The following is a 23,973-nucleotide window of genomic DNA, read 5'->3' as shown; positions in this document are numbered from 1 at the left end:
AAAGCACTAAAAGTGCTAGACCACTGAGCTATGATCCCATCTAGCAAGACTGTTTTGTGTGACATATCTTAGAACTGCTGGCCAAAAGGTAGGAGAGGAAAGAGATGCAAATCTGTATGTTTGAAGACAGGAACGCTATGTTTTAAGAAATGTTTCTAAGTTGCTATGATACACTGTATAGTTCTAAGGAACCTGCATTTTATGATATATATGTATGTATTGTAAAACTACACAGAAATCTTAGGAGATGCTGCACACTATGGATTGCATGTTTTGATGCAGTTTGGAGTACTGAGACACATTTCTGCATGTTGTAGGGCAATTCTATAGCATTGCAATACTCTGCATTGATTGCCTAAATATTTGTGCTATAAGCTATGACTAGGTGTTATGAAATAAATGTTACTTCTGAACCGGTACTAAAAGAAGGAAAATCCATGTTATACTGTGTTTATATTGGGTTAAGTTTATGTATTTCTAACTAAGTACAGGTGTTCAGTATAAATTTGGGAGTCATATGATAACAGCATTTAGGGCGTAACTCTTTGTTCTATGTAATAGATATATGATTTGCTATTTGTGAATGTACATTACAGTGAGTCTGTGGGGCTAATCCATGCTGTGTAGAGTGAATATATGTTGCAAGTGTATCCATGTGTAATGATATCGCTATTGGCATATCTGTATGTTCTGAGGTCGTGGTGAGTGATTTCAAATAAATGTATGTGATCAAAGGCAAGTGTGTATGTTATACAGAAACTCTGGGTGTGGTCAGGCTTATCTGTGTCTTGTCTTTCACTGTCTGGTGTCTAGAACCCCTCCACTTCATGAGACAAGTTTTATTGTATAAAGGATGTGAGTTGTGGAGTATACTCCATGTTGTAGCACATATCTTGGAGGAGTCTATTTTGATTCATTTCTGTATGTGATGAAGCAAGCAGTGTTGCTGAATGAATCTGGGTGTCACTATATAGGTCTGGATGTTGTGAGGCAATACTGGGTCTCAAGGATGATGAGACTTGTATATATTGCTCACTATTTGTGTTTTAAAGGTAGGCACTGATGTAGTAAAGGTAAGGGCTTGTTTGGAGGGCATACCATCATACGAGATCCATGTCGGAGTGTTGCTAGTTTAAACTTTTTCAAACCATTTATTTATGTTTGGGGAGGGGCATACATATCACACATGTCATTGTATATGTCGGGTATTAGAGGGCAATTTGTCTCCTTTTACCATGTAGGTTCCAGAGACCAAACTAAGGCCAAGAGGCACTGCAGTGACTTTGCCCACTGATCTCTCTCAACAGCTGTGCTAGTTTTGTCTTTATGACTTAGGGTTCATGCTTAAAGTCTGGATGACATGAGAAAATCCACAGAATTTGCAACAAGCCTACCAATAAGCCTTCCGATAATGAGGCATGTCTGGTAGTGTAGGATTTGTTTGTATGCTTTAGTATTTATGAATTATGGTAGTCATCTAGATGTTATATTGGTTCAAATATATTTTAAAGTCAATATATGTTATGGCGATATATATTTTTGAGGTATATAAATGTGTGATTGATATGTCAATATATTATAGGACAGGCATGGATCTTGATGTGTGAGTTTTTGTAACATGGAGATTAGAATCTACCTTCATACTGTAATATTTTTCTACTTGGTTTCAACACTTTCGGTTTATTATAGGAGAAACTTTTGTATTAAAGTGACAAAGTTTTCATTGTCTGTTTAAGTGTGTGTGGAATGATGTTTGCTGAATGTAGACATTTTATCTTATGGGACTAGGTTGCATACCTAATTGAAAGACTAGAATGAGTAATTTAAGTCTGGTTGTGTGGGCAGTATGAGTCTCACTGGGTTAGATTCTATTTTCAAGTATCTTAGTTGGTAGGGGTTAACTTTCTGTCATGAGCAAATATGCATGTCAACCGGTAAATGAAGATCATTGTTGTATGAGTTTAAGTCTTATGGAGGGAATGGTAATATTGTACCATGTATGTATATGAAAATTATTGAAGGATGTTATGGTATGTTGTCCAAGATTTCTATGCAATCAAGAGAAAATGCTTGTGTAGTAAAAGCAAGACTTTAACAGTGCTGCGGTGTAGGTGGGGATAGTATACTGTAAAAAATGAAATTGCTTAACTGTGCTGTGAGATTAAACCGAACAGGCTAGGACCCAGGTGTTGTGTGGTAAGACAACATATGTAACCAATTGGGATGATACATATATTAAGAGCTTTGTCTCTTAACTTCAGACTTCTGCCACAAAACACGTTTGAATAATGTAGGGGGAAAGGGGTATTATACGTAGCTCGTCTGGGGCTGCAGGGTAGACCTGTTTCTTGCTGTCATCATCATCGTCATTATACAACTTCCTCATGCTTAATCCTTTCCATGTGTGCTATTACTTAATAGCTGTCAGCATGTCTGTGTTCTGTGAAGCTATTATTTTTATTACAGAGGCAATCTGTATATTGTGGAACTAATTTGGCAATCTGAGAGCTCACATGCCCTTTTGGATTGTTATGAAAGGAGTCAAGATATGATGGGCATTTTATGCCACTGTCCTGTATCTCTTTCTGTGCTTTGCACAGCTTCTATGTTCTGTGAGGCAGGATTGATATTCTAAGAGCAAAACATGGGGTTGTGGTCAGTGTGCAGGTTCTTAGTAGCATTTTAGCTGTGATCAATTACCACATATGTAGGACAAGTCTAGGTTGCTAGGCAAGTCTAGCTGGAAGCATTTGAATAATCTGATGTTTCTGGCTGTACAGGGCACTCAGGGACTTATAGAGCTTATTTGAATCTCATGTACTGATCTGAATGTCTCAGGTGACATTTGGTTAATACTCTCAGTAAGAACTAGATGCAGAGGTCATGTCTATGCATCATAATGCTTTATGGGAATTTTCTGAAGTACTTTTGCTATTTTTTGACTTATTGTTTAAGTGGTTTGGTTTTGTTTCTCTTCAGACAGGCTATCACATATCCCAGGCTGCTTTTGAAGTTTCTGTATAACTAGGGATGACCTTGAACATCTGATCCTCCTGAGCACTACAATTACAGGTACACATCACCATAGCTGGTTTTATGAACCCAGCACCTCTTGCATTCTATGTACTAAGCTACGTTGCCTCCCATTGCCAGCTACATCATCAAGAGCCTGTGTTTTAGGACTAGTGGTTGTGTGGAGATCGTGTATATTATGGGACAAATCCAGGAAATTTGAGGAAAAGACTGGGTTTCATGAAATGAGTTTCATTGTCATGGGATGATTGTATTTGCATAGGGGGCATGTGTAACTGTGTTAGAGCAACCTTTAATATGGTAAAGCACACTTGTCATTGTAGAAAGTGTCCATGCATTGTCGAGACTTCCCATGTGGTTAAAAGTGTTTGCATTGTGAAGAAGATATTTTCAGAGACCAGCCATTAGTTTGGGGAACAATTAAAGGCTATTCCTATATACTCCTGTTTGGGTTTTCTGGGCAGAGCCCAGTGAGTCAGGCGATAGTGGGCAATGCTGTGTATAACAGGGTCAGGCTCTGTCTCACACGAGTCTGGATGTTATGAGTTTAAGCGTTGTGTGCTTTGCCCAGTTTCTTTATGTGTTGTTAGAGATTTTCTGGCTGAAGTAGAGTATGTGTGTGCCTTGTTGATTCTTTGTTTATTCTTTGTTGTTTCTTCTGATGCTGGCCTAGATTTTGTAGAGATAAGGGAGCATTTTTGGAGACAGTCTATGTGCTGATAGCAAAATCTCTGTGTGTGCATATATTGCAATGGATATCTCTGTGTTGTGGATTTTATCCATTGAATGGCTGGCTAATCTGGTACTTGGGGTGTGAGTCTGTGAGGATTTGGTCATTCCAGCACATTTTCCCCTGTATTTGTGCACTGTATTGTCATCTTCTGTGTTACATCTATGTAATGCAGAGCATATTTGTACTCTGTGTCTTTTGTAGAGTGTGCTTCTTTGACAAAAATTCCAGTAAAAAAGAAGTAACTGCCAATCTGTCATGTGAGTGAGATACTATTGATTACAAAGCACTTACTCCATGTTGGATGGTACTTGTCAATTTACACGATAAAAGGAATGCTTGCATTAGATGAAGTAGGTCTGTGTATGGGCTGTATATCCATGCATTGTGAGTTATTTAATGTATGCTGAACAATATGCTGGCATTCATGGTGCATTCTACTGCATAGCAAGCCAGTATTTTGCTAGAACAGTGTATTTGGATACTTGGTAAAATCTGTGTGCTGTAGCATAGGCCCTAATGTTCTGACTTATGAAGCTAAGACTTCATTGTAGCAAGGTTTATGTTCGTGATGACATGTGCATTTTGGAGAAATCTATGTTTTGTGGACTTTTTCAAGGATTTTAAGCTGAGTTATTTCGGTTGCATAGCTAAATATGGTATACTGGTTTGTAAGTATATATATCGTGGAGGATAGGAAAGAGCATTTGGTGAAAATTAGTCTTTCTATGGGTGAATTTCTGTATTTGAGCACTGTATTATGTGTACCATACTGTGGATCCAAGTGTCACGTGGTGAATACAGATGCTGTGTAGACACTGGGTTAGGTGCATCCAGACCTGGGATAAGTAAGGACAATACAGATTTAGTGGTCAAATACGGGTTGTGATTCCATCGTGTGCCTCCTGGAGGACAGTGTATGTGCAGGACTTTGGTTTCATTGCTTTAGGTTGAATCACATTACTGTCTAGTTTAGTGCTTTATAATTACAACTGCAGTATCCTCAGACATGTATAACAGCAATGCTTTATTGGTGCTGCTGTAAAGACTATGTAAGTATTAGCTAATTTGTTCATCCTAACAGCATATAGCATAGGATTGTATAGCATAGAACTCATTCTGGATTTGTAGGTGATGAAAGGCACATGAGAGTCAAAAATCTTACTTATGTCATAAAATTAATATTAATGTTTAACCAATTCCAGCCTAGGCAGTTGGAGCTCTGAGCTCAAGCTTTGTCCCAGAGAGTTGGTTTAACTGAGGGGCAGCAAGCTTCATGCTCTCTGTTATGAGATTATGCTAGTTCAGGCTTGTCTTTGCTTTGGGCCTCATTGGGAAAAGTGGGTTGGGTTTGTGTTCTGCAAGCATGGCTTTGCTTTTTATGAGTCTAGATGCTTAATTGAAAGCCTGAATATTGTACGATGACCTTGTGTGAATACTGTCCTGTGATACAGATATATTTAAAAACATCTGTGCTTAGGGGCACAGCTCTCCATGATGGGACTTAAGCAGGCCTTTAAAGCTATCATAGGGGTAGTAAAGAGCACTTGCCACTCTTGTAGAGGACAGAGGTTAATTTCCCAGCCCCAGAAGGAAAGCTCACAAATGTCTGTAGCTCAGGTTCACAGGGACCTTACACCCTGGTCGGCCCTCTGGGATTCCAGGCACATATATTGTACAGACACCCACACAGGGAGAGTACCCATATGCATACGATTTCAGTTTTTAAAACGATAATCTTTGCGGTGTGGGGTATGTGATCCTACGTGTGGGGAGGTTTTAAGATGAATCAGATTTATGTGTAAGTAATGAGATATGAAGCAGTGTTGTTTCTGTATCAAACGCAAGAGTAAATGTGTTATAGAGATGGACTCTGCATAAAAATGTGCTGCTCTGAACTAAGGAGTGTGAATCTGGGAACACATGCGTGAGTAGCAGGGAAACCCACATGCTTTGGGACAGATTTCTGGGTGTTACGGGATGATTGTCAGACAGTACATAATTATAAGTTCTGGTATGTATTGCATATCATGGATCTTGGCTATATGGGGTAAAAGTGGGTATTGTTCATCCAGGGTATTGTTAGGTGAATGTGTATAGATGAAGTAAGCATACGCATTATGAACCACATTTCGTAATTCAGCTATCAATGTCTTTGTTGTGAGTAGCAACTAGTTTAGTGTGCTGTCTGTGATCTGTAGGATATAAGGTATTATGGAGTGTTGTCTGCATGTAGTGTGGTACTTCTGTATGTTCCAGGGCTAATGTCTGTACATGGGAAAATCCATATTGTTAGATGATTCTAGACACTTAAAATAAGCACCTTTGCTTCAGTAAAAATTGCAGGGTAGAAGGAAGTAGGTGATGGTAACTTAATTGAACAAATCTAACGGCTTCTAGGTAACAGACTATATACTATATTAAGCTTAATTTTTTATTCAATATAATCCTGCAAAGTAGTTACCACTGTTTTACAAAGTAGTCAACTTTGTTTTACAGATGTGTAAGGAATGAAGAAATATACTTACCTGTTGTGAAACAATAGGAAAGGATGGGATCTGGAGATAAGCCCAGGAAACCCTGGTCTACAGGCCTTGCTCTTAAGGGATACCAAGCTGTACCTCTGGTGTAGGCCAGAAGTGTAGCTTAATGATATGGTAAAGCATGTTGTCGTCTACAATGGAAATGTTTGTGAAGTGTAAGTAGAGTTAATACATGTATTACATATGTATCTTATATATGATAGTACATATATAACATAATATATATTTATATGTATATGTATCTGCTTATGTATATAACTTTTAGTTATTATGATTGAGTATATTATAGGGTATGTCTGTAACCTGAATGGCTTGTTTATACATTTAAAGTAAGTCTCACTATTTGAAATGATTTATGAGTTATGAGAAAAGTATGTATACTAATAGATTCTGTGCATTCTGGTAGAGTTCTATCCTATGCTGGGCATGTCATGTTTTGTAGACAACAGTGAAACAGTCTGAGCTTTGTGGAAAACTTAGTCACTTAAACACTGGCCTCATGTGTGTTTGGGGGCATGTGTCTAGACTGTAGAACCACTGTAAGAAGTGTTGTTTTGGTGAGATGAAATGTATAGAAAATACAGTGCTGTTACAGAATTCTTAGCATCGTGGCAATGTAGTGTGGTCTTCTGAGATGCTTGTCCACATAGTTTACACCTATAGTTATAGTTTACACCTGTGTTGTGTGATGAGCATGGATACTCTGGACCACCACTGTGATGGGGGTAAGGAGGAGGCTCGAGTACCTTAGAAAGTAATTCTGCTAATCTGAAAGGAAATTTTCATCCCGTGTAGCGAATGAGTGCCTCTGAGGCAGGTGTTTGCACTGCAGCTTCGCATTACATGTTTATCATGAGATGAACTTGGACATTGTAATATAACTCTTACTAATTAAAATCCTGTTTAACAAGGTATGATCTATATGTGCTTCAGTTATAGTTTTGTATTGCCATATGATGAAGGACTGAGCGTGGCTCACAGCTATTGGGAATGTCTCTATACCATAAGTTTTTGTTTCATGAGGAGTGTGTGTAGTGCGAGATAAGCCTGTGTCATGGATTTGTTTGTATGCTTTAGTATTCATGAATTCTGGTAGTCATCGAGATGCTATATTGGGCCAAACATATTTTTAAAGTCAATATAAATGTTATGGTGATATATATTTTTGAGGTATATAAATGTGTTTGGTATGCCAATATATTATAAGACAGGCATGGATCTTGATAAGTTTTTGTAACATGGAGTATTAGATTCTAGCTTCATACTGTAATATTTTTCTACTTGGTTTCAACACTTTCTGTTTATTATAGGACAAACTTTTGTATTAAAGTGACAAAGTTTTCATTGTCTGTTTAAGTGTGTTTGGAATAATGTTTGCTGAATGTAGATATTTTATATTATATGACGAGTTTGCATACCTGATTGAAAGACTAGAATGAGTAAGCAAAGACTGGTTTGTGTGGGCAGTATGTGTCTCACTGGGTTAGACTATGCGCAAGGTATCTCAGTTGGTAGGGGTTAACTTTGTGTCATGAGCAAATATGCATGTCAACCGGTAAATGAAGATCATTGTTGTATGAGTTTAAGTCTTAAGGAGGGAATGATAATATTGTACCATGTATGATTATGAAAATTTTTGAAGGATTTATTGATATGCTGTCCAGGATTTCTATGCAATCAAGAGAAAATGCTTGTGTAGTAAAAAGCAAGACGTTTACAGAGCTGAGGTTAGGTGGGGATAGTATACTGTAAAAAATGAAATTGCTTAATTATGCTGTGAGATTCAACTGAACAGGCTAGGCCCCAGGTGTTGTGTGGTAAGACAACATAAGTAACAAATTGGGATGATACACATATTAAGAGCTTTGTCTCTTCAGACTTCTGCTGCAAATCACGTTTGAATAATGTAGGGTGAAGGGGTATTCTACGTAGCTCGTCTGGGGCTGCAGGGTAGACCTGTTTCTTGTTGTCATCATCATCATAATTATGTAACTTCCTCATGCTGAATCCTCTGCATGTGTGCTATTTCTTAATAGCCATCAGTATGCCTGTGTTCTGTGAAGCTATTATTTTTATTAGAGAGGCATCTGTATATTGTGGAAATAATTTGGCAATCTGGGAGCTCACATGCCCTTTTGGGTTATTATGAAAGGAGTCAAGATATTATGGGCATTTTATACCAGTGTCCTGTATCTCTTTCTGTGCTTTGCACAGCTTCTATGTTCTGTGAGCCATGATTGATATTTATTTTAAAAGCAAAACAAGGGCTTGTGGTCAGTGTGCAGGTTCTTAGTAGCATTATACCTGTGAGCAATTACCACATATGTAGGACAAGTCTAGGTTGCTAGGCAAGTCTAGTTGGTTGGAAGCATTTGAATAATCTGATGCTTCTGGCTTTGCAGGGCACTCTGGGACTTAGAGATAAGATTTGAATCAAATGTACTGACCTGAATGTCTCAAAGTGACACTTGGTTACTAAACTCAGTGAGACAGAGATGCAGAGGTCATGTCTGTGCATCATAATGCTTTATGGGAATTTTCTGAAGTACGTTTGTTACTGTGTCACTTATTGTTTAATTAGTATGGTTTGGTTTGACTTTAGACAGGCTATCACACATCCCAGGCTGGTTTTGAAGTTTCTGTGTAACTAGGGATGACCTTGAACATCTGATCCTCCTGAGCACTACAATTACAGGTACACATCACCATAGCTGGTTTTAAGAACCCAGCACCTCTTGCATTCTATGTACTAAGCTACGTTGCCTCCCATTGCCAGCTACATCATCAAGAGCCTGTGTTTTAGGACTAGTGGTTGTGTGCAGATCGTGTATATTATGGGACAAATCCAGGAAATCTGAGGATAAAAACTGCGTTTCATGAAATGAGTGTCATTCTCATGGGATGATTGTATTTGCATAGGGGGCATGTGTAACTGTGTTAGAGCAACCTTTAATATGGTAAAGCACACTTGTCATTGTAGAAAGTGTCTATGCATTGTCGAGACTTCCCATGTGGTTAAAAGTGTTTGCATTGTGAAGAAGATATTTTCAGAGACCAGCCATTAGTTTGGGGAACAATTAAAGGCTATTCCTATATACTCCTGTTTGGGTTTTCTGGGCAGAGCCCAGTGAGTCAGGCGATAGTGGGCAATGCTGTGTATAACAGGGTCAGGCTCTGTCTCACACGAGTCTGGATGTTATGAGTTTAAGCGTTGTGTGTTTTGCCCAGTTTCTTTATGTGTTGTTAGAAATTATCTGACTGAAGTAGAGTATGTGGGTGCCTTGTTAATTCTTTGTCTATTTTTTATTGTTTCTTCTGATGCTGGCCTAGATTTTGTAGAGATAAGGGAGCATTTTTTGAAGACAGTTTTTCTGCTGATTGCAAAGTCACTGTGTTTGCCTATATTGCAATGGATATCTCTGTGTTGTGGATTTTATCCATTGAATGGCTGGTTAATCTGGTAATTGGGGTGTGGGTCTGTGAGGATTTGGTCATTCCAGCACATTTTTCCCTGTATTTGTGCACTGTATTGTCATCTTCTGTGTTACATCTATGTAATGCAGAGCATATTTGTACACTGTGTCTTTTGTAGAGTGTGCTTCTTTGACAAAGTTCCAGTAAAAAAGAAGTAACTGTCAATCTGTAAGGTGAGTGAGATACTATTGGTTACAAAGCACTTACTCCATGTTGGGTGGTACATGTTAATTTACACAATTGAAGGAATGTTTGCATGAGGTGAAGTAGGTCTGTGTATGGGGTGACTATCCACCCATTGTGAGTTATTTAATGTATGCTGGACAATATGTGGGCGTTCATGGTGCATCCTACTGCATAGCAAGCCAGTATTTTGCTAGAAAAGTGTATTTGGATACTTGGTAAAATCTGTGTGCTGTAGAGTAGGCCCTAATGTTCTGACATATGAAGCTAAGACTTCATTGTAGAAAGGTTTATGTTTGTGATGAAGTCTGTATTTTGGAGAAATCTATGATTTGTGGACTTTTTCAAGGATTTTAAGCTGAGTTATTTGGGTTGCAGAGCTAAATATGGTATATTGGGTTGGAAGTATATATGTATATTGTGGAGGATAGGAAAGAGCATTTGGTGAAAATTAGTCTTTATATGGGTGAATTTCTCCATTTGAGCACTGTATTATGTGTTTCATACTATGGATCCAAGTGTCACGTGGTGAATACAGATGCTGTGTAGACACTGCGTTAGGTGCATCCAGACCTGGGATAAGTATGGACAATAAAGATGAAGTGGTCAAATACGGGTTGTGATTCCATCGTGTGCCTCCTGGAGGACAGTGTATGTGCAGGAGTCTGGTTTTATTGCTTTAGGTTGAATCACATTACTGTCTAGTTTAGTGCTTTATAATAACAACTGCAGTATCCTCAGACATGAATAACAGCAATGCTTTATTGGTGCTGCTGTAAAGACTATGTAAGTATTAGCTAATTTGTTCATCCTAACAGCATATAGCATAGGATTGTATAGCATAGAACTCATTCTGAATTTGTAGGTGATGAAAGGCACATGAGAGTCAAAAATCTTTCTTATGTCATAAAATTAATATTAATGTTTAACCAATTCCAGCCTAGGCAGTTGGAGCTCTGAGTTCAAGCTTTGTCCCAGAGAGTTGGTTTAACTGAGGGGCACCAAGCTTCATGCTCTCTGTTATGAGATTATGCTAGTTCAGGCTTGTCTTTGCTTTGGGCCTCATTGGGAAAAGTGGGTTGGGTTTGTGTTCTGCAAGCATGGCTTTGCTTTTTATGAGTCTAGATGCTTAATTGAAAGCCTGAAGATTGTACAATGACCTTGTATGAATACTGCCCTGTGATACAGATATATTTAAAAACATCTGTGCTTAGGGGCACAGCTCTCCATTACGGGACTTAAGCAGGCCTTTAAAGCTATCATAGGGGTAGTAAAGAGCACTTGCCACTCTTGTTGAGGACAGAGGTTAATTTCCCAGCCCCAGCAGGAAAGCTCACAAATATCTGTAGCTCAGGTTCACAGGGACCTTACACCCTGGTCTGCCCTCTGGGATTCCAGGCACATATATTGTGCAGACACCCACACAGGGAGAGTACCCATATGCATACGATTTCAGCTTTTAAAACGATAATCTGTGCGGTGTGGTGTATGTGATCCTACGTGTGGGGAGGTTTTAACATGAATCAGATTTATGTGTAAGTAATGAGATATGAAGCAGAGTTGTTTGTGTATCAAACACAAGAGTAAATGTGTTATAGAGATGGACTCTGCATAAAAATGTGCTGCTCTTAACTTAGGAGTGTGAATCTGGGAACACATGCGTGAGTAGCAGGGAAACACACATGCTTTGGGACAGATTTCTGGGTGTAATGGGATGACTGTCAGACAGTACATAATTATAAGTTCTGGTATGTATTGCATATCATGGATCTTGGCTATATGGGGCAAAACTGTGCATTGTTCATCCAGGGTATTGTTAGGTGAATGTGTACAGATGAAGTAAGCATGTGCATTATGAACCACAATTCTTAATTCAGTTGTCAATGTCTTTGTTGTGAGTGGCATCTAGTTTAGTGTGTTATCTGTGATCTGTAGGGTATAAGGTATTATGGAGTGTTGTCTGCATGTAGTGTGGTACTTCTGTATGTTCCAGGACTAATCTCTGTACGTGGGAAATCCATATTGTTAGATGATTCTAGACACTTAAAATAAGCACCTTTGCTTCAGTAAAAATTACAGTGTAGAAGGAAGAAGTTGATTTTAATGTAAATGAACAAATCTAACCGTCTAGGTAACAGACTATTTACTATGTTAAATATAGCTTAACTTTCTTATTCAAGATAATCATGAAAGTAGCTACCATTGTTTTAGAAAGTAGTCACCTTTGCTTTACAGATGCGAAAAGAACAAAGAAATATATTTATCAGTTGTGATACAATTAGAAAAGAATGGGATCTGGAGATAAGCACAGGAAACCTGGGTCCAGAGGCCTTGCTCTTAAGGGATACCAAGCTGTACCTCTGCTGTAGGCCAGAAGTGTAGCTTAATGATATGGTAAAGCATGTCTGTCGTCTACAGTGGAAATCTTTGTGAGATGTAAGTGGAGTTAATACATGTATTATATATGTATCTTATATATGATAGTACATATACAATATGATATATATTTATAAATGTTATATATATTCATAAGTATATAACTTTTAGGTATTATGAGTGAGTGTATTATAGGGTATGTCTGTGACCTGAAAGGCTTGTTTATACATTTAGAGTGTCCCTATTTCAAATTATTTGTGAGTTATGAGAAAGGTATGTATACTAATAGATTCTGTGCATTCTCGTAGAGCTCTATTATATGCTGGGCATGTCATGCTTTGTAGACAACAGTGAAACAGTCTGAGCTTTGTGGAAAACATAGTCACTTAAACACTGGCCTCATGTGTGTTTGGAGGCATGTGTCTAGACTGTAGAACCACTGTAAGAAGTGTTGTTTTGGTGAGATGAAATGTATAGAAAATACATTGCTGTTACAGAATTCTTAGCATCGTGGCAATGTAGTGCGGTCTTCTGAGATGCGTGTCCACATAGTTTACACCTATAGTTATAGTTTACACCTGTGTTGTGTGATGAGCATGGATACTCTGGACCACCACTGTGATGGGGGTAAGGAGGAGGCTCGAGTACCTTAGAAAGTAATTCTGCTAATCTGAAAGGAAATTTTCATCCCGTGTAGCGAATGAGTGCCTCTGAGGCAGGTGTTTGCACTGCAGCTTTACATTATATGTTTATCATGAGATGAGCTTGGACATTGTAATACAACTTACTAAATTAAAATCCTGTTTAACAAGGTATGATCTATATGTGCTTCAGTTATAGTTTTGTATTGCCATATGATGAAGGACTGAGCGTGGCTCACAGCTATTGGGAATGTCTCTATACCATAAGTTTTTGTTTCATGAGGAGTGTGTGTAGTGTGAGATAAGCCTGTGTCATGGATTTGTTTGTATGCTTTAGTATTCATGAATTCTGGTAGTCATCGAGATGCTATATTGGGTCAAACATATTTTTAAAGTCAATATAAATGTTATGGTGATATATATTTTGAGGTACATAAATGTGTGATTGGTATGTCAATATATTATAGGACAGGCACGGATCTTGATGTGTAAGTTTTTGTAACATGGAGTATTAGATTCTACCTTCATACTGTAATTTTCTTCTACTTGGTTTCAACACTTTCTGTTTATTATAGGGCAAACTTTTATATTAAAGTGACAAAGTTTTCATTGTCTGTTTAAGTGTGTTTGGAATAATGTTTGCTGAATGTAGACATTTTATCTTATGGGGCTAGTTTGCATACCTAATTGAAAGACTAGAATGAGTAAGCAAAGACTGGTTTGTGGGGTCAATATGAGTCTCACTGGGTTAGATTCTATTTTCAAGGTATCTTAGTTGGTAGGGGTTAACTTTGTGTCATGAGCAAATATGAATATCAAAGGGTAAATGAAGATCATTGTGGATGTGTTTAAGTCTTATGGAGGGAATGATAATGTTGCACCATGTATGTATATGAAAATTATTGAAGGGTTATTTGATGTGTTGTCCAAGATTTCTATGCAATCAAGAGAAAATGCTTGTGTAGTAAAAGGAAGATTTTTACAGAGCTGAGGTGTAGGTGGGGATAGTATACTGTAAAAAATGAAATTGATAATTGTGCTGTGAGATTCATCTAAACAGGTTAGGCCCCAGGTGTGGTGTGGTAAGACAACGTATATAACAAAATGGGATTTTACACATATTAAGAGCTTTGTCTCTTAACTTCAGACTTCTGCTGCAAAACGCATTTGAATAATGTAGGGGGAAAAGGATATACACGTAGCAAATCTGGGGCTGCAGGGTATACCTGTTTCTTGCTGTCATCATCATCATCATATGTAACTTTCTCATGCTGAATCCTTTGCATGTGTGCTATTACTTAATAGCTGTCAGTATGTCTGTGTTCTGTGAAGCTATTATTTTTATTACAGAGGCAATCTGTATATTGTGGAACTAATTTGGCAATCTGAGAGCTCACATGCCCTTTTGGATTGTTATGAAAGGCGTCAAGATATGATGGGCATTTTATGCCAGTGTCCTGTATCTCTTTCTGTGCTTTGCACAGCTTCTATGTTCTGTGAGGCAGGATTGATATTCTAAAAGCAAAACATGGGGTTGTGGTCAATGTGCAGGTTCTTAGTAGCATTTTAGCTGTGATCAATTACCACATATGTAGGACAAGTCTAGGTTGCTAGGCAAGTCTAGCTGGAAGCATTTGAATAATCTGATGTTTCTGGCTGTACAGGGCACTCAGGGACTTATAGAGCTTATTTGAATCTCATGTACTGATCTGAATGACTCAGGTGACATTTGGTTAGTACTCTCAGTAAGACCTAGATGCAGAGGTCATGTCTATGCATCATAATGCTTTATGGGAATTTTCTGAAGTACTTTTGCTATTTTTTGACTTATTGTTTAAGTGGTTTGGTTTTGTTTCTCTTCAGACAGGCTATCACATATCCCAGGCTGCTTTTGAAGTTTCTGTATAACTAGGGATGACCTTGAACATCTGATCCTCCTGAGCACTACAATTACAGGTACACATCACCATAGCTGGTTTTATGAACCCAGCACCTCTTGCATTCTATGTACTAAGCTACGTTGCCTCCCATTGCCAGCTACATCATCAAGAGCCTGTGTTTTAGGACTAGTGGTTGTGTGCAGATCGTGTATATTATGGGACAAATCCAGGAAATTTGAGGAAAAGACTGGGTTTCATGAAATGAGTTTCATTGTCATGGGATGATTGTATTTGCATAGGGGGCATGTGTAACTGTGTTAGAGCAACCTTTAATATGGTAAAGCACACTTGTCATTGTAGAAAGTGTCCATGCATTGTCGAGACTTCCCATGTGGTTAAAAGTGTTTGCATTGTGAAGAAGATATTTTCAGAGACCAGCCATTAGTTTGGGGAACAATTAAAGGCTATTCCTATATACTCCTGTTTGGGTTTTCTGGGCAGAGCCCAGTGAGTCAGGCGATAGTGGGCAATGCTGTGTATAACAGGGTCAGGCTCTGTCTCACACGAGTCTGGATGTTATGAGTTTAAGCGTTGTGTGCTTTGCCCAGTTTCTTTATGTGTTGTTAGAGATTTTCTGGCTGAAGTAGAGTATGTGTGTGCCTTGTTGATTCTTTGTTTATTCTTTGTTGTTTCTTCTGATGCTGGCCTAGATTTTGTAGAGATAAGGGAGCATTTTTGGAGACAGTCTATGTGCTGATAGCAAAATCTCTGTGTGTGCATATATTGCAATGGATATCTCTGTGTTGTGGATTTTATCCATTGAATGGCTGGCTAATCTGGTACTTGGGGTGTGAGTCTGTGAGGATTTGGTCATTCCAGCACATTTTCCCCTGTATTTGTGCACTGTATTGTCATCTTCTGTGTTACATCTATGTAATGCAGAGCATATTTGTACTCTGTGTCTTTTGTAGAGTGTGCTTCTTTGACAAAAATTCCAGTAAAAAAGAAGTAACTGCCAATCTGTCATGTGAGTGAGATACTATTGATTACAAAGCACTTACTCCATGTTGGGTGGTACTTGTCAATTTACACGATAAAAGGAATGCTTGCATTAGATGAAGTAGGTCTGTGTATGGGCTGTATATCCATGCATTGTGAGTTATTTAATGTATGCTGAACAATATGCTGGCATTCATGGTGCATTCTACTGCATAGCAAGCCAGTATTTTGCTAGAACAGTGTATTTGGATACTTGGTAAAATCTGTGTGCTGTAGCATAGGCCCTAATGTTCTGACTTATGAAGCTAAGACTTCATTGTAGCAAGGTTTATGTTCGTGATGACGTGTGCATTTTGGAGAAATCTATGTTTTGTGGACTTTTTCAAGGATTTTAAGCTGAGTTATTTCGGTTGCATAGCTAAATATGGTATACTGGGTTGTAAGTATATAACCCAGTGGAGGATAGGAAAGAGCATTTGGTGAAAATTAGTCTTTATATGGGTGAATTTCTGTATTTGAGCACTGTATTATGTGTACCATACTGTGGATCGAAGTGTCACGTGGTGAATACAGATGCTGTGTAGACACTGGGTTAGGTGCATCCAGACCTGGGATAAGTATGGACAATATAGATGTAGTGGTCAAATACGGGTTGTGACTCGATTGTGTGCTTCCTGGAGGACAGTGTATGTGCAGGACTTTGGTTTCATTGCTTTAGGTTGAATCACATTACTGTCTAGTTTAGTGCTTTATAATAACAACTGCAGTATCCTCAGACATGAATAACAGCAATGCTTTATTGGTGCTGCTGTAAAGACTATGTAAGTATTAGCTAATTTGTTCATCCTAACAGCATATAGCATAGGATTGTATAGCATAGAACTCATTCTGAATTTGTAGGTGATAAAACGCACATGAGAGTCAAAAATCTTACTTATGTCATAAAATTAATATTAATGTTTAACCAATTCCAGCCTAGGCAGTTGGAGCTCTGAGCTCAAGCTTTGTCCCAGAGAGTTGGTTTAACTGAGGGGCACCAATTTCATGCTCTCTGTTTTGAGATTATGCTAGTTCAGGCTTGTCTTTGCTTTGGGCCTCATTGGGAAAAGTGGGTTGGGTTTGTGTTCTGCAAGCATGGCTTTGCTTTTTATGAGTCTAGATGCTTAATGGAAAGCCTGAAGATTATACAATGACCTTGTGTGAATACTGTCTTCTGATACAGATATATTTAAAAACATCTGTGCTTAGGGGCACAGCTCTCCATTACGGGACTTAAGCAGGCCTTAAAGCTATCATAGGGGTAGTTAAGAACACTTGCCACTCTTGTAGAGGACAGAGGTTAATTTCCCAGCCCCAGAAGGAAAGCTCACAAATGTCTGTAGCTCAGGTTCACAGGGACCTTACACCCTGGTCTGCCCTCTGGGATTCCAGGCACATATATTGTTCAGACACCCACACAGGGAGAGTACCCATATGCATACGATTTCAGCTTTTAAAACGATAATCTTTGCGGTGTGGTGTATGTGATCCTACGTGTGGGGAGGTTTTAAGATGAATCAGATTTATGTGTAAGTAATGAGATATGAAGCAGTGTTGTTTCTGTATCAAACACAAGAGCAAATGTGTTATAGAGATGGACTCTGCATAAAAATGTGCTGTTCTGAACTTAGAATTGTGAATCTAGGAACACATGCGTGAGTAGCAGGGAAACCCACATGCTTTGGAACAGATTTCTGGGTGTTACGGGATGATTGTCAGACAGTACATAATTATAAGTTCTGGTATGTATTGCATATCATGGATCTTAGCTATATGGGGTAAAAGTGGGTATTGTTCATCCAAGGTATTGTGAGGTGAATGTGTACAGATGAAGTAATCATATGCATTATGAACCACATTTCTTATTTTAGTTGTCAATGTCATTGTTGTGAGTGGCATCTAGTTTAATGTGCTGTCTGTGATCTGTAGGGTATAAGGTATTATGGAGTGTTGTCTGCATGTAGTGTGGTACTTCTGTATGTTCCAGGGCTAATGTCTGTACATGGGAAAATCCATATTGTTAGATGATTCTAGACACTTAAAATAAGCACCTTTGCTTCAGTAAAAATTGCAGGGTAGAAGGAAGTAGGTGATGGTAATGTAAATGGACAAATCTAAAGTTATAGTTAACAGACAATTTACTATATGAAACTTAACTTTTTTATTCAAGATAATCCTGCAAAGTAGTTACCATTGTTTTAGAAAGTAGTCACCTTTGTTTTACAGATGTGTAAGGAATGAAAAAATATACTTACCTGTTGTGATACAATAGGAAAGGATGGGATCTAGAGGTAAGCCCAGGAAATCCTGGTCCAGAGGCCTTGCTCTTAAGGGATACCAAGCTGTACCTCTGCTGTAGGCCAGAAGTGTAGCTTAATGATATGGTGAAGCATGTCTGTCATCTACCATGGAAATCTTTGTGAAGTGTAAGTAGAATTAATACATGTATTACATATGTATCTTATGTATGATTGTACATATATAACATGATATATATTTATATGTATATGTATCTGCTTATGTATATAACTTTTAGTTATTATGATTGAGTATATTATAGGGTATATCTGTGACCTGAATGGCTTTTGTATACACTTAGAGTGTCACTATTTGAAATTATTTGTGAGTTATGAGACTAGTATGTATACTAATAGATTCTGTGCATTCTCGTTTGCAGGGCATGTCATGGTTTGTAGACAACAGTGAAACAGTCTGTGAGCTTTGTGGTATATCTTAGTCACTTAAACACTGGCCTCATGTGTGTTTGGGGGCATGTGTCTAGACTGTAGAACCACTGTAAGAAGTGTTGTTTTGGTGAGAAGAAATGTATAGAAAATACATTGCTGTTACAGAATTCTTAGCATCGTGGCAATGTAGTGCGGTCTTCTGAGATGCGTGTCCACATAGTTTACACCTATAGTTATAGTTTACACCTGTGTTGTGTGATGAGCATGGATACTCTGGACCACCACTGTGATGGGGGTAAGGAGGAGGCTCGAGTACCTTAGAAAGTAATTCTGCTAATCTGAAAGGAAATTTTCATCCCGTGTAGTGAATGAGTGCCTCTGAGGCAGGTGTTTGCACTGCAGCTTCGCATTATATGTTTATCATGAGATGAGCTTGGACATTATAATATAACTTACTAAATTAAAATCCTGTTTAGCAAGATATGATCTATATTTGCTTTGGTTATACTTCTGTATTGCTATATGGTGAAGGTTGAGCATGCCTCAGAGCTATTGGGAATGTCTCTATACCATAAGTTTTTGTTTCATGAGGAGTGTGTGTAGTGCGAGATAAGCCTGTGTCCTGTTGGAATTGTCTTTGATATATGATATTTGTCAACTTGTCAGTGGGAGACTTTGTGTTTTGGATGGGCATTTGTGTCATGGCAAGGGATTTGAGCTGTGCTGTATGCCTATGTTCAAGGAAAAACTATGTACGCTCTGGAGTTATACTGTGCTCTGGTGAAGATTTCTATGAAGTAAAAGAGTCAGTATGTTGTGGGCGAGGCTGCATGGTCTTGCAGGTGTTGGTGTGAGGTGAGGGAGGTCTGTTTCACATGAACTTCATCAGTCAGGAGTGCAACTGGTGGAGCACACACCAGACGACTGTCCTGTGGGGAGAGGCTGGTCTTGAGGAGAACTTCATTGCTCTGAGGAGAATCTGTGTGCTCTGGGAAGAGTGTGTGGTGTAAATGAAGACTGCACACTTTGTGCGTTCTTGACAGGGTCTGTGTGTTGTGAAGGTGAGCCACAGTCTTGATTTTCTGTGGTACAGGCATTGTCTCCATGGTGAGGCAAGTATCATCATGCAGGGCTGATCAATGTCCTTTAGTTTGGCCTCTGTGTTGAAGAGAATCTGTTTTTATCTAAACGTGTCCAGTGGTATGGAAGGTATGTAGTAAGGGGCAGAGCTTTTTGCTGTGGTGTATATTAATGAGCCTCAGGAGCAGTGTACCACTCTGCTCTAGGTCATCTGTGTACTATGTAAGAAGTTTCCACACTCTGTGGGGGAAACATGTGCCTCTCATTTGGCCAGTATGGGCATGAGGACAAGGCAGTTGCATAGTGCAGGCACAATTCCAGGCAATTGCCCTTTAACATCTACCAATAACAATAAAGACTACTTTTTAATAGTTAATACGTACCAATTTTCCTAAATGTGCTTTTATTATTCCCATTTTACAGCTGAGGAAGCTGAGGCACAGGAAGACTAAGGAATTATACTATGATCATGCAACCATCAAGAAAAGAGATTAAGGTTTGAAACAAGGCCAGCCGTTTCCTGTGGCCACAAAAGGCTATTTGAAACCTTAATCAATGTAAAAATATCATGGTCGCTGGTGAAACTATTGACTGTCGTTCTACTTGTTGGCCAAAGTTGAGACAATCTCCAAGTCTCAACTTGGATTTCTTAAAAATACAATGCTCTGTGTACAGTAACAGTCGCAATTTAGGGAGAGAAAAGCTGACGTCATGTCTGTGGAATAAGTCTCTCAGCCTCTGCAGGGCTCCAACATCCCTCCCAAGTCCCCACAGCTGCATTCTGCCACTGCAGATGAGGCAATGCGCATGCTCTAGTGAGGGCCTGTTGCCAAGGAAACCAACCTCAGTCATAAACAAACCACAGTCTAATGTCTCAAGTCAGGAAATGACTGGAGCTGTGTCTATGAGCCGAAAGAGGCAAAGAAAGCAGCCCACTACTTACCCTCCTTTTCCTTCCAGGATGAGGAAAGGCCAGTGCTTCAAGGCCGCTGCGTGCAAGGAGAGTAAGTCGTGCAACAGAGAACAGCGGGGGATTTTTAACTGGCGAATACTTCTCTTACTATTTAACTTACCTCCTACTGAAAGCCGTCATGCTTCATGTCTTGATCCTTCCACTTGCAGTCAAAAGAAATGAATCTTATCAATACTTTCCCATCTTGACAAGATAATGACAGTGGTAGCAAGTATCGAGACTCACCTCCATCCTGTAAACTCTGAGGTCGCATTACTGCCAGCAAGATAATTGAGAACATTTCTTCATCTCATACATTTCTTACATTTACCTCTAGAAAAGTCCAGGAACTGAATCCACACAGCTTTTAATCTCGAAATACCTGAGGAACAGAAAAACCTTAGGACAAGCATTAACCCCTCAAGTACTTCTTAAACTCAAAATTGGAATGTCAGGAGCATCCAAAAATAACATCTGGAACTGTATTCTGTATCATTGAATTCCCCAACTTCTAATTTGTAAAAAATAAGATGTCTACTATTTAACATATATATATATACAAACACACACATTTTGGAAATAACTATTTGAAAATAACTGTTCTAAACTATATACAGTTAGGATTCTTGAAAAGCAAAAGTATAAACAAAATGCTTTAGCAGGCTGCTGAATATGACAAGACGGCAAAAGTACTTTTATGAAATGTAACCATCTTATATAGTAGAGAGAAAATGGCTGACCTGTGGAAAGCTACACCCTATCTAATGGGAGATCAGCTGTTGACACTTCACATCGGTGGAAGAAGGCTGTATTACTCAATACGTAATGCTGAAGCAATTGGTGACCTATTTGGAAAAACACACACAATTAGATCTTATATCAGACATTTAAAATAAATGCTTTACAGATTGCAGAGTTAATTATAAAAAATGAATTAATTAAATGTCTAGAGAAAATACAGATGAATGTTTATATGGAGGAATACCTTAAAAAGAAAGAAAACACAAAAATAAACTGATAGATGTAGGTATTTTAAAATATAAAGCAGTAAAGTATACCCAAAATCACCATCATACGTGACAAAACTAAATAGGTTGATAAATACTTTAAAATGTTTTTTATCACAAATTAAGCAAGATGTCTTGACAGGGAAGAAACCGGAGACTGATTCATACCATTTGGTCCACGAACTCCATGTCTGAATTTTTTCCCTAGGGGAAAAAGAACAGAAGGGCACACAAAGATTTATATGGAAAGATATTTCTTAAAATATAGCAAAAATCATAATTATACATACATTATTTGGAGTTTTCTAATACTCACATGTGATAAAAATTATGCATTCCCTAAACGCATTCCTGTGAGATATTTTAAAATGAGAAATTGTTTCTAAAATATATTTAATGAATAAAGCAGAATAAAGACTTCATATCTGATCTTTATTTTGTATTAAATATATATTTTATGCATATATTTGCATATATGCAAAGAAAAATGACTGACAGCAATATGCTACGGTTATGGCATTGTACATAATACTTACAGTCACCTTTAAATTTTTCCAAATTCTGCATAACACTATTTTTGTAATAAAAGGAGAACCAAAACTATAATGAAATATTTTAATAAACATAGGAAAGCTCTGAGAGTGCAGAGAAGTCAGTCTAGGAACAAAGACAATAAAAAGCAAAGATTAAATAAATAGCGATGGACGATTATACTAGATTAATTCATTATCCATCACAGCGTGATCCCAGCATTATTTGCATGTTAGGATGTATAGAATTTCTTATACAAGATGGAGTCCTGGAAATTTTTCTTCACTACATCAGAGAATGGTCACATGTCCCTGGATGCGTCAGTCAGTCTTTGCCGCAGTGCTCTGCTGATGCCCCCTCCCTCTATCTTCGTCATGCAGCTCCCTTTCCCTGCAAGTATGCCCCCAGCAGACATGTTCAATTTGTGGAATGGCTTATCTTTGAAGAGTTTCGAATAAGCTTTATCATTCTCATACTCCTCTCTGATTTTGATTTTGTCATCTATCTCCAAAGGCAATCTGCCTTCCCCCTTTTTTCTTCCTTTCGGGTCAAAACCAATCTGAATCCCAACAAAATTTGGAAATACATAACTTCACCTCTTTTTCTATTTTTCTGCAGTAACAAGTCTAAAAGAGCACACAGAATTTCAGGGATATTGAGAAGCAAACAGAAATGCTGTATCCATAGGAATCTCATTCTCACATTCCTTTAAAAAAAAAGCAACGAGAACATTCTATCTTTACTGTACAGCATGACACGCAAAAAGCAAATGGATTTTACAAATGAAGACACAGTCACAATATTTGTTATTTCTTATTCATGATTTTCACCCTACAACCAAATTTTCATCTTCCCCATTCAATACACATTCATCTCTTCTACAAAGCAAACAGTCTTAATATTGTTACAGTCTGCCCTCTTCATTTCCTTTCCTGCGCAGACATGTCCCCGCACCATCTTCTTAATTAAAAACAAGTAGAGTACAGAATCCTATCCTCCACTGCAAAATACTTCCTCAAGAAAACAAACCAAATCCAAGAACAGCTTGAAAAATGAATGAAAAGTATCATTTCATTATGTCTAATTCAAACATCATAAAGCTAAGGTATCATTTTAATATCTTCAATAAATCTTATTTGAGGGGCACCTTATGAAATTTGCAATTTATGTGCGTTCTGTGTTTCCTTCTATCGAGTCATTCATCATTTAAAAAGAGAGCCTTAAACTAGGAAAGTGACCGTGCAATCTTTAGAATATAACCCATTTTCTTGGTGCTATGGACTAGACAAATTCCTGCACAGTTCTATGCTATTTTGTTCTATCAAATGCGTCACTTGCTGTAGAAAGCAGAGCCTTAGCAACTATTTTATGAGAGCTTTCTCGGCTACTTACCAGTTGCTTTGCGTGCTCTCTGTCTTTCCATCAGCTCTGAGGCTGTCGCACTGAAGGAGTGGGAGGGGAAAGCAGCAGGGCCTCTTGAAAATAAACTGCTGTGAAGAAGGGATTAGCCAAATGGTAAGAAATGAAACACCTTAAGATTCTCCTCTCAAATCCTCATAAAACATCAGACCACACTAAACACTGCATGCTAAAATTCATATACACACCAAAGGATGGGGTTTAATGGTTCAACTTCGGATAAAGAACATACTTAAATTACCTTAATTTCCAGTGGAACCCCCACAACATCCTGGGCTTTTGGCTCTCCCGTCTCCTAGCAACATTCTCGCATTAATACACTTTTCCCGCAGTAGTCCTATTAGACGTCAGAGAACACTGACAAGGTCTAGTTTCTTCTGAGAACCACTACTATTCTCT

General features: G+C 38.3%; 1 long non-coding RNA gene across 1 annotated transcript in view; it reads right to left on the bottom strand.

The window, feature by feature from the left end:
• Positions 1 to 23,634, bottom strand: part of LOC110339355 — a 57,998-nt gene extending 34,364 nt beyond the window's left edge. The window contains exons 1-5 of the long non-coding RNA XR_002381475.2: positions 23,548 to 23,634; positions 21,793 to 21,828; positions 21,358 to 21,462; positions 20,864 to 20,999; positions 20,739 to 20,780 (exon numbers count right to left, since the gene is read on the bottom strand). This is a non-coding gene — a long non-coding RNA (uncharacterized LOC110339355). The remainder of the gene's footprint in view (positions 1 to 20,738; positions 20,781 to 20,863; positions 21,000 to 21,357; positions 21,463 to 21,792; positions 21,829 to 23,547) is intronic.
• Between the last annotated feature and the right edge of the window lie 339 nt (positions 23,635 to 23,973).

This window comes from Mesocricetus auratus, unplaced genomic scaffold, assembly GCF_017639785.1.
Source record: "Mesocricetus auratus isolate SY011 unplaced genomic scaffold, BCM_Maur_2.0 Super-Scaffold_100003, whole genome shotgun sequence".
In the NCBI taxonomy this organism is placed as follows: domain Eukaryota; kingdom Metazoa; phylum Chordata; class Mammalia; order Rodentia; family Cricetidae; genus Mesocricetus; species Mesocricetus auratus.
This window is presented reverse-complemented; position numbering and strand designations above follow the sequence as displayed.